The sequence below is a fragment of the Ascaphus truei genome, chromosome 7 (genome assembly GCF_040206685.1).
Source record: "Ascaphus truei isolate aAscTru1 chromosome 7, aAscTru1.hap1, whole genome shotgun sequence".
Lineage (NCBI taxonomy): Eukaryota > Metazoa > Chordata > Amphibia > Anura > Ascaphidae > Ascaphus > Ascaphus truei.
The window spans coordinates 26,518,850-26,534,434 of NC_134489.1; the positions used below are offsets into that span (position 1 = coordinate 26,518,850).

The 15,585-nt window shown below is 47.4% G+C and overlaps 1 non-coding gene and 4 pseudogenes across 1 annotated transcript; all 5 read left to right on the forward strand.

The window, feature by feature from the left end:
• Positions 1-3,380: 3,380 nt before the first annotated feature.
• On the forward strand, positions 3,381-3,559 carry LOC142500199 (U2 spliceosomal RNA; annotated as a pseudogene).
• An 817-nt stretch (positions 3,560-4,376) lies between these two features.
• LOC142500686 (U2 spliceosomal RNA) lies at positions 4,377-4,567 on the forward strand. The gene has a single exon (XR_012803217.1). It is a non-coding gene; the product is annotated as a U2 spliceosomal RNA (small nuclear RNA).
• Positions 4,568-5,384: 817 nt separating this feature from the next.
• LOC142500332 (U2 spliceosomal RNA) lies at positions 5,385-5,550 on the forward strand (annotated as a pseudogene).
• Positions 5,551-6,162: 612 nt separating this feature from the next.
• LOC142500754 (U2 spliceosomal RNA) lies at positions 6,163-6,365 on the forward strand (annotated as a pseudogene).
• Positions 6,366-12,530: 6,165 nt separating this feature from the next.
• Positions 12,531-12,709, forward strand: LOC142500162 (U2 spliceosomal RNA; annotated as a pseudogene).
• The last annotated feature ends 2,876 nt before the right edge of the window (positions 12,710-15,585 follow it).

The window sequence follows — 15,585 nt, forward strand, 5'->3', positions numbered from 1 at the left end:
TTTGGGGATATTTGGCTTGTATCAAAAAATAGAAACAAATGACTGTCTGACAGAAAAAAAACAAACATGCATTTTTGGCTCTTTCTTTTGCAAAGAAAGAAGAAGATGAAATGACGACAAAATAAAGCCTCCTTCTTTTTGCTGTGTCTTGTTTGCTCTTTTGCGTGGCTTCTTACTTTCTTTTCTTTTCAGCTCCTCCTCGCATGGAGCAGGAGTGCCGCCTGCTGCCTAGCCTAATTCAGTCCGAACGAGCAGATGCCTAAGAAACTCCTGTTGAAGCTGTATCCAAATAGCCTGCATAGCAAACACTGCAGCAGCAAGCAGCAAATGCCTTGACTTGCTGGCTTCTTGTCACAATGGCTGGCTGGCTGGCTGGCTGGCTGAAATGACCTGAACTGAAAAGCCCAGCCACTGGCTGCTTGCTTGCTGCCTGAGTTTCATGGCAGCCCAGACGAGTCGGCTAGCAGAGAAAAAGTGGGCGGTTCCTATGCAAATAAGCAGACGAAGCCTGGTGCCGGAAAAAGAACTGGAAGCATGTGCCTTTTTGGCTGTTTGCTGGCCATGCGGGCCCCCCAGCAGTGTGTGCGGCTGCTTTTCTTTACTCCATAGAAAGTCTTTGGCTTTTGCATCCGTCGTCGTCGTCGCCGCCGCTGCTGCATAGACTCCCCGGAGCTGTGTCGGAAGGAGCGGAGGGACTGGAGGCATGCCTGCTGGGGGAGGAGGCGAGCGGGCAGCCAGCGGCTCCCTCTGCCCTTCTCCCTAAAGCGTAGCGCCCCCGGCCGTCGGGCGGCGCTCAGGCGGGGGCCCATTTCTGGTTATCGCTTCTCGGCCTTTTGGCTAAGACCAAGTGTCTGAAACCAGAAGGCCATCAGAGAGAGGGAAGGGCCGGCACCTTTGCCTTGTGACATCGCCCCAGGGCTTAAGTCACATGCTGCTTTCGGGGTGCCGCACCTAAGCTCTTCGGGAAGGCGAGGACGTCAACGATGGCTGCGGGAGCGAGCCTAAGGAACACGCTGCGGTTCCAAGTCGTGGAGACGGAGAGAGATCGAGTGGGGCTTACCTTCTTCGTGGAGAAGGTGCTGAGAGAGATCGTGGGTCTGGATGCGGCAAGGATCTTCTGTTTGCAAGATTTCCCGAGGCAAGGAATATTCGACTTGACCCTTTGCGAAGAAAGTGACTGCCTGAACGTCTTACAGAGATGCAAGGAGGCTGCAAGAGAGCCCAATATGCGGGGGATCAGCATTGCACCAAGCTACATGATGGATGAGAGATCGGTGGTTGTTCACATGTACAACCCGTACATATTTAAGGAAGATATCATCCTCTTTTTGAAGAGATACTGTACGGTGGTAAGAGGAGGCATTGAAATGAAGAACCCGTATAACATGTTCAATGCCAAAAGGAGGTTCTGGGTGCGCTTCAGGCCGGATGCATCGTGTGTTGGAGGCGTAATGCACCCCCCGGCTAGTTTCAGCATCGGTGGAAACAGGGGTTTCCTCAATTACCCTGGACAACCGACCTATTGTAGGAACTGCTTCAAATATGGTCACACAAAGGCCGACTGTGAGAAAATAGGGGCAGTGTGCCGTAATTGCGGAGAGGAGGGACATATAGCATCCCACTGCAGTGTTCCTAAGAAATGTGACTTATGTGGGGAAGGAGGCCATCTTTTCCGCCAGTGCCCGCAAAAAAGCTATGCACGGGCGGCGAGAGGGGGAACGGATATGAAGGACACTTTCCAAAAGGAAGGAATGGACAGTACTTGGGCAGGACAGCCAACGGAGACCCAAAAGAGGGAGGAAGAGCTTTTTGTAGAAGCGATAGCCCGAAGTTTTGATGTGGGGGGGGGAGATGGGCTGGGAGGCCTCACCCAGGGGTCAGTAACAGATCTTTTGGGGGCGGTGCAGCCGACCTGGGGGGATCAAATGGAGGTACAGGAGGTGCAGAGTGTGGGGGTCTTGACCCAGGAAGAGCAGGGAGAGAGAATGGATGTAACTGTGGGGGAGAAAAAACCCCAAAAACGTAAGCAAGAGGTAGAGGTAACGGAGGGTAGACAAGTAGAGATAAGGGGGGAGGGACCAAGAGAGAAAATAGAGAAAACGCCCGAAGGGGAAGCTGGTGAAGTGAGAAGGCAGGAGGTTTTAACAGAGAAAATGGAAGTGTTTCAGAATGCAGTTGGAGATGTGAATTTTTGGGTGTGGGTGTTTAGAAAACAACACGTTGGGAGTAATGATGCTCAAATTATAGAGAGACTAGATAAATTGATGTGTCAAAGAAAAAACATGTCTAAAGAGAAGTATGAGCAAAGTAAAAAAGAAAATGTACACTGGTTGGAAATAAGAGATGGGAAAAGAGTATACAAAGGGAAAGAGGGGGAAGAGTGGATGGAATTTGAGCAAGATATGGGTACCTGTGAGGGGGAGGAAACTTGTGACCTGGGGAGCTCTCCAGGGGTAACAACAGTCCTCAAGGAAAGAGAGGAGGAAAGGGAGCTTTTTGGAGAACTGGAGGATATTAGTGAGGAGGGTAGTAGTAAGGAAGTGGAAGTAAAAGTTCTGGGAAGGCCCCGTAAGGTGTCCCTTGTAAGCCTGACAGAGGTGACAGTGGTGGAGGAGACCCCGGAAAGTATTATGCAAGATGAAAGGGAGAAAGGGGAGAGTGAGTTTAAGGGATACCCGGGTGTTGTGGAAACACAAACTCAGGGATTAACACCGACAATGGCTGGGAGTAGCGGCAGTGATTGGGGAGAGATCTCCTCATCCGAAAGTGAAAGAAGTGGAGAGCAAAAAGAGATTAAGGGACACCTAAACAAAGAGAAAGAAGCGGGGGAGACAACAAGTGTGCCAAAACGGAAAGTGGGAGGGACAAGTAGGAGTGAAAGTGAAGGAGGAGCAGCCTCAGTGGCAGAGAGATCAGAAAGTGAAGGAAGTGGGGTGCAAGAAAAGGATAAGGGACGCCCAAGTAAAAAGGAAGAAAGGGACTCTGTGTTTAAAGCAAGCTGGGATATGGGGAGAAAAACGGAATTTTTAGACAAGAAAATAAAGGAGGTTGAGGAGAAAATAGGAGAGGCAAAGGTGTGGTATGTGAGGATACAGAAGGCAAACCCTCAAGGGGGGATAGACCAAAGAATAGGGGAACTAGAGAAGATGCTTTCTCGGAAGGAAAAGATGTCGCCAAAGGAGTTTGAGACAGAAATTGAAGGATATAGGAAGATGTTAGAGAGACAAATAGCAAGCAATGAGAAAAGTAAAAGGCAGGCTGAACTAAGGAAGATGTAAGTGAAATTATGCAATGGATGTCTGATTGGTGGAAAAATTAAATTGAAAATGTTGATTTGTGTATGTACAAAATTTGTTTGTCTTGTAAAAATGTGAAAGTAAATAAACATTTAAAACAAAAAAAAAAATCTGTTCTTATCAGTTTAATATCTGATACGTCCCCTATCTGGGGACCATATATTAAATGGATTTTTAGAACAGGGAGATGGAAGAAGAGCTTGCTCTGTCCACTCCACGCATTGACCTGGTATTGCAGTACCTCCAGGACCGGTGCACTTCCCTTTGGGGATATTTGGCTTGTATCAAAAAATAGAAACAAATGACTGTCTGACAGAAAAAAAACAAACATGCATTTTTGGCTCTTTCTTTTGCAAAGAAAGAAGAAGATGAAATGACGACAAAATAAAGCCTCCTTCTTTTTGCTGTGTCTTGTTTGCTCTTTTGCGTGGCTTCTTACTTTCTTTTCTTTTCAGCTCCTCCTCGCATGGAGCAGGAGTGCCGCCTGCTGCCTAGCCTAATTCAGTCCGAACGAGCAGATGCCTAAGAAACTCCTGTTGAAGCTGTATCCAAATAGCCTGCATAGCAAACACTGCAGCAGCAAGCAGCAAATGCCTTGACTTGCTGGCTTCTTGTCACAATGGCTGGCTGGCTGGCTGGCTGGCTGAAATGACCTGAACTGAAAAGCCCAGCCACTGGCTGCTTGCTTGCTGCCTGAGTTTCATGGCAGCCCAGACGAGTCGGCTAGCAGAGAAAAAGTGGGCGGTTCCTATGCAAATAAGCAGACGAAGCCTGGTGCCGGAAAAAGAACTGGAAGCATGTGCCTTTTTGGCTGTTTGCTGGCCATGCGGGCCCCCCAGCAGTGTGTGCGGCTGCTTTTCTTTACTCCATAGAAAGTCTTTGGCTTTTGCATCCGTCGTCGTCGTCGCCGCCGCTGCTGCATAGACTCCCCGGAGCTGTGTCGGAAGGAGCGGAGGGACTGGAGGCATGCCTGCTGGGGGAGGAGGCGAGCGGGCAGCCAGCGGCTCCCTCTGCCCTTCTCCCTAAAGCGTAGCGCCCCCGGCCGTCGGGCGGCGCTCAGGCGGGGGCCCATTTCTGGTTATCGCTTCTCGGCCTTTTGGCTAAGATCAAGTGTAGTATCTGTTCTTATCAGTTTAATATCTGATACGTCCCCTATCTGGGGACCATATATTAAATGGATTTTTAGAACAGGGAGATGGAAGAAGAGCTTGCTCTGTCCACTCCACGCATTGACCTGGTATTGCAGTACCTCCAGGACCGGTGCACTTCCCTTTGGGGATATTTGGCTTGTATCAAAAAATAGAAACAAATGACTGTCTGACAGAAAAAAAACAAACATGCATTTTTGGCTCTTTCTTTTGCAAAGAAAGAAGAAGATGAAATGACGACAAAATAAAGCCTCCTTCTTTTTGCTGTGTCTTGTTTGCTCTTTTGCGTGGCTTCTTACTTTCTTTTCTTTTCAGCTCCTCCTCGCATGGAGCAGGAGTGCCGCCTGCTGCCTAGCCTAATTCAGTCCGAACGAGCAGATGCCTAAGAAACTCCTGTTGAAGCTGTATCCAAATAGCCTGCATAGCAAACACTGCAGCAGCAAGCAGCAAATGCCTTGACTTGCTGGCTTCTTGTCACAATGGCTGGCTGGCTGGCTGGCTGGCTGAAATGACCTGAACTGAAAAGCCCAGCCACTGGCTGCTTGCTTGCTGCCTGAGTTTCATGGCAGCCCAGACGAGTCGGCTAGCAGAGAAAAAGTGGGCGGTTCCTATGCAAATAAGCAGACGAAGCCTGGTGCCGGAAAAAGAACTGGAAGCATGTGCCTTTTTGGCTGTTTGCTGGCCATGCGGGCCCCCCAGCAGTGTGTGCGGCTGCTTTTCTTTACTCCATAGAAAGTCTTTGGCTTTTGCATCCGTCGTCGTCGTCGCCGCCGCTGCTGCATAGACTCCCCGGAGCTGTGTCGGAAGGAGCGGAGGGACTGGAGGCATGCCTGCTGGGGGAGGAGGCGAGCGGGCAGCCAGCGGCTCCCTCTGCCCTTCTCCCTAAAGCGTAGCGCCCCCGGCCGTCGGGCGGCGCTCAGGCGGGGGCCCATTTCTGGTTATCGCTTCTCGGCCTTTTGGCTAAGATCAAGTGTAGTGTCTGTCCTGTGAAGGACAGATTCTCCAGACTACACCTGGTCCTCTGGTCAATGGCTTAGAGAATGCGGATGCAAAGTAGCCCGGGCCTATTTTCTCTGCACCCCAGGAGACCTGGGGCAGTACCACTTGCTGCACCTTCGGGTTGTGGAGGTTGAGGGTATGCAACCTCCACTTCAAGAGCACTTGGCACGAGCACGGATTATGCGCACCCCTATTTTTCCCGCACTTGGCCCCCCTTATTGCCTTCCGCTGAGGGGACAAGCCAACTATTTTTGTCACCGCCTGGCCTTGCACGGGGCCGGGCGTGCACTCGTGCACACCTTTTTGTGTTTGTACGTCTGAGCACTTCCTGCACTGCATCACACAGAGCACTGGAGCACTCGCACCATGGATTTTGTTTCGGTTACGTGTTGGGTTATCGTCACCCCTCTCTCCGGAGAGCAAAGACTGAGTGCTGGCTAGTAGTCGCCATCCCTTCGGGGGAAGATTGCGGTGGGTTAGTAGGCGTCAGCCGAACACCCTAAAGTCTTGGACTCTCCTGCGGCGTCAGCTGCACCAGGAGGGAACGAGAAGGACGTCGGACTCTTCGGGGGAAGACGTCATGTAACAGCAGGACTCCAAGGCCTCGGCTGGAGAGAACTGTCTATGGCACGGACTGGCCTACTCTCCGGAGCGGACTTAGTCACAAGTTTGAGCACCTGATCTCACAGCGTGGATCACGAGCACGGATACAGAGGTGGATCACTTTTTTTCACCGCCCGGGCTACAAAAAAAAAAAAAAAAAAAAAAATCTGTTCTTATCAGTTTAATATCTGATACGTCCCCTATCTGGGGACCATATATTAAATGGATTTTTAGAACAGGGAGATGGAAGAAGAGCTTGCTCTGTCCACTCCACGCATTGACCTGGTATTGCAGTACCTCCAGGACCGGTGCACTTCCCTTTGGGGATATTTGGCTTGTATCAAAAAATAGAAACAAATGACTGTCTGACAGAAAAAAAACAAACATGCATTTTTGGCTCTTTCTTTTGCAAAGAAAGAAGAAGATGAAATGACGACAAAATAAAGCCTCCTTCTTTTTGCTGTGTCTTGTTTGCTCTTTTGCGTGGCTTCTTACTTTCTTTTCTTTTCAGCTCCTCCTCGCATGGAGCAGGAGTGCCGCCTGCTGCCTAGCCTAATTCAGTCCGAACGAGCAGATGCCTAAGAAACTCCTGTTGAAGCTGTATCCAAATAGCCTGCATAGCAAACACTGCAGCAGCAAGCAGCAAATGCCTTGACTTGCTGGCTTCTTGTCACAATGGCTGGCTGGCTGGCTGGCTGGCTGAAATGACCTGAACTGAAAAGCCCAGCCACTGGCTGCTTGCTTGCTGCCTGAGTTTCATGGCAGCCCAGACGAGTCGGCTAGCAGAGAAAAAGTGGGCGGTTCCTATGCAAATAAGCAGACGAAGCCTGGTGCCGGAAAAAGAACTGGAAGCATGTGCCTTTTTGGCTGTTTGCTGGCCATGCGGGCCCCCCAGCAGTGTGTGCGGCTGCTTTTCTTTACTCCATAGAAAGTCTTTGGCTTTTGCATCCGTCGTCGTCGTCGCCGCCGCTGCTGCATAGACTCCCCGGAGCTGTGTCGGAAGGAGCGGAGGGACTGGAGGCATGCCTGCTGGGGGAGGAGGCGAGCGGGCAGCCAGCGGCTCCCTCTGCCCTTCTCCCTAAAGCGTAGCGCCCCCGGCCGTCGGGCGGCGCTCAGGCGGGGGCCCATTTCTGGTTATCGCTTCTCGGCCTTTTGGCTCAGATCAAGTGTCTGGGTCAGGGGCAGGCTTGCGAGACCCGGCTCCTTGGCCTTGTGGCATCGTCCCTTCGGGGACTAAAGCCACTTGCTGCTTTTGGGGGGCTGCGTCAAAGCAGAGCAGGAGGTGATCATGGCGGCGGGAGCGCCTACAAAAAATACGATTCGTTTTCAGCTGGATGAGGAGGCGCAGACGAGGATTTATCTGAGGAATTTTGTGAATATCGTGTTGATGGAGACCCTTGAAGTGGAGATCAAGGAGATTTTTTGCCTACAAGACCCCCCCAGGTTGGGTTTTTTTGATGTCACCTTTCACGACTATGACGTCTGTATGCGAGTTTTTGGAAAAGCAAGTAAAGAAACAATGAGTGATGCGATGAAGGGGATTAAGCTAACTCCCTTCTTTATGATGCAAAATACTGCGGTGACGATTCATATGTTTGATCCGTATGTGGAGACTGGCGATTTAAAGTTGTTCCTTCAGAAATATTGTAATAACGTAAGGGGCGGAAACAGGCTGGAAAACTTCCTGGGAATTTACAACGGTAAAAGAAGGTTTTGGGTGGAGTTTAAGCCAGATGATAACAATCCTTTGGGAGTAAGATACCCCCCAGCGACCTTCAGCATTGGAGGGAAGAGAGGTTATCTAACCTTTGATGGACGCCCTACGTATTGCAGGAAGTGCCAGGATTACGGGCATGTGCAAGAGATGTGTGCCAGAATGGGAGCAGGTTGCAGGAATTGTGGCGAGGAAACGCATAAGTCTGCACAGTGCGGAGTTCCGAAGAAATGTCACCTGTGTGATGAGGAGGGGCATCTGGCTAGACAGTGCCCGAAACGTTCATATGCACGTGCTGCGGGAGCGTTTCCCTCCTCTTTCCAGGAACCCCAAGCACATGAACCTCCAGAGGACGTGATTCCCCACGGTGAGGAGGAGAAGGAAGAAGAAGAAGAAACAGAGGAGCTTGTGGATGTACCTGAAACTGCTATCCCTGAGGCCGAACTTGCGGAAACTCAGCAAAGAGACAGACAGTTGATAGCAGAGTCAGAAGAGGAGGAACCAATGGAAACGCAGGTACAAAGGAAAAGAAAGTTGTCAAAGAAAGATACAGAGTCAGAAGTGGATGCTCAAAAGACTAGACATGATTTGAGGGAGCAGCTGGCTGTAAGTGAAAGTGAAAGCTCTCTTTCTGAAACAAATTCGGTTTTTGGGAACATTGAGAGACCTATCGGGGCAGAGAGCCCGGAGGGGGAGGGACAGGGTTTTTCCCCTGTGTCCTCGGTGGGGAGCCCCGCGGAACCCGCTGAGAGTCCCGGTCATAAGGGGACGTTGGGGAGAGGCCGGAGGGCTCCAGAGACTGATGAGCCTGATTAATATGCTTTATAATGGTGCGGATTGCAACTTTGAATGTGCGCAGCATTAGGGCTGCAACAAGGAGGGCAGCAATTTTTGACTTTTTGCGGTTGCAGAGAGCTGATATTATAGCCCTTCAAGAATGTGGGCTTGTACACCCTTTGAAGGAGAAAGATTGGAAGTGGGGTCCAGCGTTCTGGTCAGGGGGAACCGATAGCAAGAATGCGGGGGTTGGGGTTGTGGTAAAAAGCCCGGATGTTTTGTTGGGTAAAACCAGAGTTATAGAACCAGGAAGGTTAATCTTAGTTTATGTCCAAACTGAAAGCTACCGGTTTAGATTATTTAATATTTATGCCCCACCTGTGAGGAGAGAGAGGGCCGTTTTATTTGAAAAATTGAGGTTTTTTTTGCCGGGGAGAGAGCCGACAGTAATAGTGGGCGATTTCAATTGCATAATAACAGATGCAGACCGAGAAGGAGTAGGAGGTAAGGGGGAGGTTGACTCCACAGGGAGACTTCTGAGGAAGATAATACAGGAGTTTCATTTGGTAGACGCTGGGGCACCGGGAAGGGGAAGAGACAAGGTGTTTACATGGTTTAGCGACAAAGGAACGGCGAAATCTAGAATTGATTTTTGTTTAATTTCTGATGTTGTGAAAGTAAGAGATGTCGAATGCCAAGAAGCACTGTTTTCTGACCATGTTATGTTGAATGTAAGGTTAGAGGTGGAGGGAGAAGGAGAGAGAATGAAGAATGTTTGGAAGCTGAATGTGGCACTATTAGAGGATGAATGGGTTAAAAAACAGTATGAATGGGAATATAGGAGATTGAAAAGGGGAAAAGATGGATTTCAAGAAGTGGGAGAGTGGTGGGAATGGGCGAAGCTCGAGTCTAAAAAGTTTTTTATTAAGATGGGAGCGGTGAAAGCAAGAAGTGAAAGACAATGGTATGAGAATTGGCAGCGGAGACTGCAGTTTTTGTATAGGATGCGGAGGTTTGGGCACAAGGTGGAGGGTGAAATAGAGGAGACTCGTAGAGTAATCAAAGAGTGCTTGGAGAAAAAAGGGAAATCCATCATTTTTAAAGCAAAAGTAGATTGTGTGGAGTTGGATGAAAAGTGTACGAGCTTCTTTTTCAAGAAAGTGTTTGGTCGAAAGCAGAGAATGGAAGCTGTGTGGGATAAAAATGGGAGGGAGATAAAGGGAAAAGAGAAAATGATTGAGGTGGTCGAAGACTTTTATAAAGACCTGTATGCTGAGAAGCAGAGAGACGAGAATATTGAGGCAGATGTGTTGAACGAGTTGCATAGGAAATTGGGAAGATCAGATCAGGAATGGCTTAGTAGAGAATTAAATGGAAAAGAATTGGAAGAAGTAATCTTTGGAGGGAAAAGAAATAAGACACCAGGAAGTGACGGATTGCCGTACGAATTTTACCAGACTTTTTGGGCAATGTTGAAAGAGGATATTAAGGAGGTGAGTGAGGTGGTGATGAAGAAAAGTGGGGGAACGATCTCTATGAGAGAAGGCTTAATTACGCTAATTTTTAAAAAAGGGGAGAAAGAAGACCTAAAAAATTGGCGCCCGATCACGTTGTTGAATGTAGACTATAAAGTCATAGCTAAAGTGATAGCGAATAGGCTGAAGAAGGTAATACACAAGATTATTGGGGAAGAACAGGTCTGTGCAGTCCCGGGCCGACGGATAGCGGAAAACCTAGTAGCTTTAAGAGATGGGATTTGGGATAGCCTCAATAGAAATCAGGGGCTATTGGTGGCTGGAGTGGACCTGGAGAAAGCATATGATAGACTTTCTCAGGAATTTGTTTTTAGAGTGTTAGGGAGGATGGGGGTTCCAGAGAGCTTGGTAGATTGTATTAGGAAATTGTACATAGGGGCAAACAGTAGGGTTTTGGTTAATGGTTTTCTTTCAGGTGTTGTGGATATCAAATCGGGGGTAAGACAGGGATGTCCTTTGTCACCCATTATGTTTATTTGTGCGATGGAGCCACTACTGTGTATGCTGGATAAGGATAAGGTGGTAAAAGGGGTAACAGTTCCAGGGAGTGGAGGACGTCAATTAAAAACTCTGGCCTATATGGATGATGTTACTATTATTTGCAGTTCTGAGAGGGCGCTTAAAAGAGCAATGTGGCAGATAGGGATTTTTGCAGAAACATCAGCATTAAAAGTGAATTGGGGGAAATCTAAGGTGAAAAAGTTTGGAGAAGTTATATCTGGGCGGGATCTGGGGCTACAGATTGTGGATGAAGAGATTGAGATCCTGGGGATCTTGTATGACTCAAAACTAGAGGGGACTCAGAATTGGTTTAGATTGTTTGAAAAGTTGGAGAGGAGGATTGGATTTTGGACACAGAGAGAGCTTTCTTTGGAGGGGAAAACGTTGATAGTTAAAGCAGTACTAGCCCCAATGATTCTCTATCTTGGTCTAGTGTTTCCCCCAACAGGGGTGTGGCAAAGGAAAGTAGCAAGGTTGCTGGCTACCTTTTTTTGGGGATCAAAAAATGAGAAATTAGGTAGGGATAGAATTTGCATGGTAAAGGAGAAAGGAGGAAAAGGTTTTATAGATCTGGAGTTATTTGTTTTTATTAAATACATCTGTTTTTATTTTTGGTTGACAGAAAGAGAAAGTAAAGGAGGATGTTATGCAAGGTTTTTTCTAGGGAGTATAATTGGTCGATTTAAAGAGATAGGGTATGACCTTAGGAAACCGGTATGCTTCGTTCCGCCTTCCTTTTATAAACTTATTGAGAAATATATGGATAAGTGGGAGCTAAAGGGGTTGACTTGGGAACAATGGAAAGATGGGAAGAAGATATTTAGAGTAATAAAAGACAGGGAGAGAATGGGAGTAATAGGGGATTTGAATGAAAGTCAGATAAAAAAAGCGTGGAAGAATGTGAGTGATAAAAGTTTAATGAATGGACAAAAAGATGTGGCGTGGATGGCTGTGTGGGGGTGTTTGCCGGTTAGGGAATTTATGAAAAGGAGAGGAGCGGCAGAAACAGAGTTTTGCCCAAGAGTGGGCTGTGGTGGAATTGAAGGGGTAATACACCTACTGTGGAATTGCGAGTATGCGAGGAAAGTGTGGAGGAGGATGGGACCGTTGTTTAAGTTAATTGTGGATGTACAGACGTTGAGTTATGAAAGAATGATGTATGGTGTGGGAGGGAGTGAGAGTGAGAAGGAGAACATATGTTGGAGAATGGTAAATTGTGTGAAAGAGGCGTTATGGCAGGTGCGGAATGTTGTACTCTTTCAGAAAGAAGAAGTGGGTGTGGATGGATGTGTGAAATTGATAATGAGTAAAATGTATTTATATTATTTGTGTGACAGAAAGAAAGGTGGGAGGAAAGGAGAATTATGGCATCAAAAGGAATGGAAAGATGTAGTGGTCTTTGCAAGAGTGGGAGTTGGGTAATGGAAAGGGAAAAGGTGATTTTATCTGAAGGGAATGTAAAGGGTATAAAGATGTGGGGAAAATGTTAAAAAGTATAACATGAAATAAATATTAGAAATGTGTAGAAGTGTAAAATAAAAGATGTAGTACGAATGAAAGAATGAATGTTGAGAGGATAGGGTGTAAGTATGCTTTTACAAAAAGGGAATAGAAGAATTTTGATAGAAGGAAAAGTTTTGGAGGATTGAGACACTCATGTGTGGAAAGGGTTCCTTTTTGTGGAGTAACCGGAGAGAAGAGGTGGGCCGGTGCTCCCCTCCTTTTCAGGAGATAAGGAGGAAAAGCATATGGAAGAGTATGTGATGGATGAATGGGGTTTAAAGAGAGAGTGAGGAAGATGTGAATAAAAATGTGTTTGTAAAAGTTTATAAAATGTGTAGAGTTATGAAGAGGAAAAAAATCCTTTGGCTTGTTATGTTCGGGGTTCTTGTAATGTACGGGTGGTTTTTTATTTTTCGAAAAGTGAAACTGTAACTTTGAAAACCTGTACGAATAAAAAACTTTGAAAACAAAAAAAAAAAATCTGTTCTTATCAGTTTAATATCTGATACGTCCCCTATCTGGGGACCATATATTAAATGGATTTTTAGAACAGGGAGATGGAAGAAGAGCTTGCTCTGTCCACTCCACGCATTGACCTGGTATTGCAGTACCTCCAGGACCGGTGCACTTCCCTTTGGGGATATTTGGCTTGTATCAAAAAATAGAAACAAATGACTGTCTGACAGAAAAAAAACAAACATGCATTTTTGGCTCTTTCTTTTGCAAAGAAAGAAGAAGATGAAATGACGACAAAATAAAGCCTCCTTCTTTTTGCTGTGTCTTGTTTGCTCTTTTGCGTGGCTTCTTACTTTCTTTTCTTTTCAGCTCCTCCTCGCATGGAGCAGGAGTGCCGCCTGCTGCCTAGCCTAATTCAGTCCGAACGAGCAGATGCCTAAGAAACTCCTGTTGAAGCTGTATCCAAATAGCCTGCATAGCAAACACTGCAGCAGCAAGCAGCAAATGCCTTGACTTGCTGGCTTCTTGTCACAATGGCTGGCTGGCTGGCTGGCTGGCTGAAATGACCTGAACTGAAAAGCCCAGCCACTGGCTGCTTGCTTGCTGCCTGAGTTTCATGGCAGCCCAGACGAGTCGGCTAGCAGAGAAAAAGTGGGCGGTTCCTATGCAAATAAGCAGACGAAGCCTGGTGCCGGAAAAAGAACTGGAAGCATGTGCCTTTTTGGCTGTTTGCTGGCCATGCGGGCCCCCCAGCAGTGTGTGCGGCTGCTTTTCTTTACTCCATAGAAAGTCTTTGGCTTTTGCATCCGTCGTCGTCGTCGCCGCCGCTGCTGCATAGACTCCCCGGAGCTGTGTCGGAAGGAGCGGAGGGACTGGAGGCATGCCTGCTGGGGGAGGAGGCGAGCGGGCAGCCAGCGGCTCCCTCTGCCCTTCTCCCTAAAGCGTAGCGCCCCCGGCCGTCGGGCGGCGCTCAGGCGGGGGCCCATTTCTGGTTATCGCTTCTCGGCCTTTTGGCTCAGATCAAGTGTCTGGGCTGAGAGGTTGCGCTGAGTCTGTGACTCCTTGGCCTTGGGTCATCGCTTCCTGGGGAGCTTAAGACCCATGCTGCTATGAGGGAGTCACGCTAACTCGAGCTCGGGAGGCGATCAGGAGAGAGACGGAGAAGGGCCGGCGCCTTGGCCTTGAGGGATCGTTCCCCAGGAACTTAACCCTCATGCTGCTATAGGGGCGCCGCACCTGATCCTGGTCGGACGGATGCCGGAAGACGGAGTATTGAGCAAGAGAGACGGAGAGGAGCCGGCGCCTTAGGCCTTGAGGGTTTGTTCTCACGAATATAACCCTCGGGATGCTGTTGGGGTGCCGCACCTGAGCTGTGATTGACGGTCGGACGTTGGAGAGATGGAGTTTGCTGGCTGTGAGCAGAATACCATCAGATTTGTGGTGGAAGAAGCAGTGAGATGGAAAGTGGGACTACAAGTCATCGTGGAGGGAATTCTGAAAGGAATGCTTGGAGTGGAGTTTGAGGAAATCCACTGCGTCCAGGCGTTACAGAGGAAGGGGTTGTATGATGTATCTTTTTGCAAAGAGATGGAGTGTGCCAAGATATATGAGAGATGTAAAGAAAGTACAAGCGACTTAAAGAAAATGGGAGGTCGTGCTGTGCCTAGATTTCTACTGATGGAAAGAACATTGATGGTGCATGTGTATAATGCTTTCATACAGAAGGAAGAAATAATGACCTTTTTGAAAAGTTTTTGTTCAGTGGTTGGGGGGGGGGAGGAAAGGAAAAATTTATATGGAATTTTCAATGGAGAAAGACTGTATAAAGTTCGTTTGAGACCAGATCCGGAGAGTATGGGGGGAATAATGCACCCCCCAGCCAGTTTTTGTATTGGAGGAAATAAGGGTTTTTTAAAGTACCCTGGGCAACCTTTGGAGATTTGTCGGAATTGTGGAAAGGAGGGACACATTGCCGCTAAATGCAACAATCCAAAGAGGTGTGACTTTTGTGGAGTTATTGGACATTTAGCAAAGCAATGTTTGAAAAGGACTTATGTACAAGTGGTTGAAACTAAATCATTGGAGAAATCCTTTGGTACTGATGATTTGTGTGAACAGACAGATAAGGATGAGGGAAAGGAGGATAGTATAAGGGGAAAGCCGATAATTTTAGGGGGAGGTGTGGGTGTAGATAAAGATGAAGGAAAAGGGGACAGTGTGGATTCTTTAGGTTTTGATGTAGATAAAGATGAAGGAAAAGGGGACAGTGTGGGGGAGGAAGAAATCAGTGTTCAGGAGGAGGAAAGGGAGCTTGAGAACTGTGGGCAGGAAAGGGGGAAGGAGAATGAGGTGGGAGAGGAAGAGAGTGTGTCGGTGGAGGAGGAGGAGGAAGAGAGTGTGTCGGTGGAGGAGGAGGAGAGTGTGTCTGTGAAGGAGGAAGAGAGTGTGTTGGTGGAGGAGGAAGAGAGTGTAGAATACAGTGGAAGCCAAGAGGATGAGGAGAGTAAGGGAGATTGGGAAAGGGTGCCTTTTGAGGAAAAAAGGGGAAGAATTGAAAAGGTGTTTCAGCAGGCATTAGGACAGGCAGAGTTATGGGTTTATATTTGTAGTGAAAAGCAATTGAGAAATGCAATAGAGGATGTATATTGTCATTTTTTAGTAGAAAAAAGATGTTAAGAAAGTATTATACGAGTGTATAAATGGTAATTAGGTTAGGCAAAGGGGAGAGTTTTCTCAGGGGAAGAGATGGAAGAAGTTTTGGAGTTGGGGGGGGATTGTAAATGGGGAGGAAGAAATGTGAAGGTCTGATTAGAATGTATTTTGAAGAAGTGTGTTGAAATATAGAGAGGAAAATGGGAATGTTTAAGTGGAAACAGTATGAACAAGAGGATAAAAAGAAGTAGGAGGATTTGTTATCTGAGAGAATAGAATGTAAAATTGTGCACATGAAAAGTGAATTAATGTATAAATAGGTTTGGTTTTTGAAATAGAAGAATGTTAGCAAAATATTGCAATAGAGTTTGTTGTAATGAATAATGTGGGTGGTTTTTTTG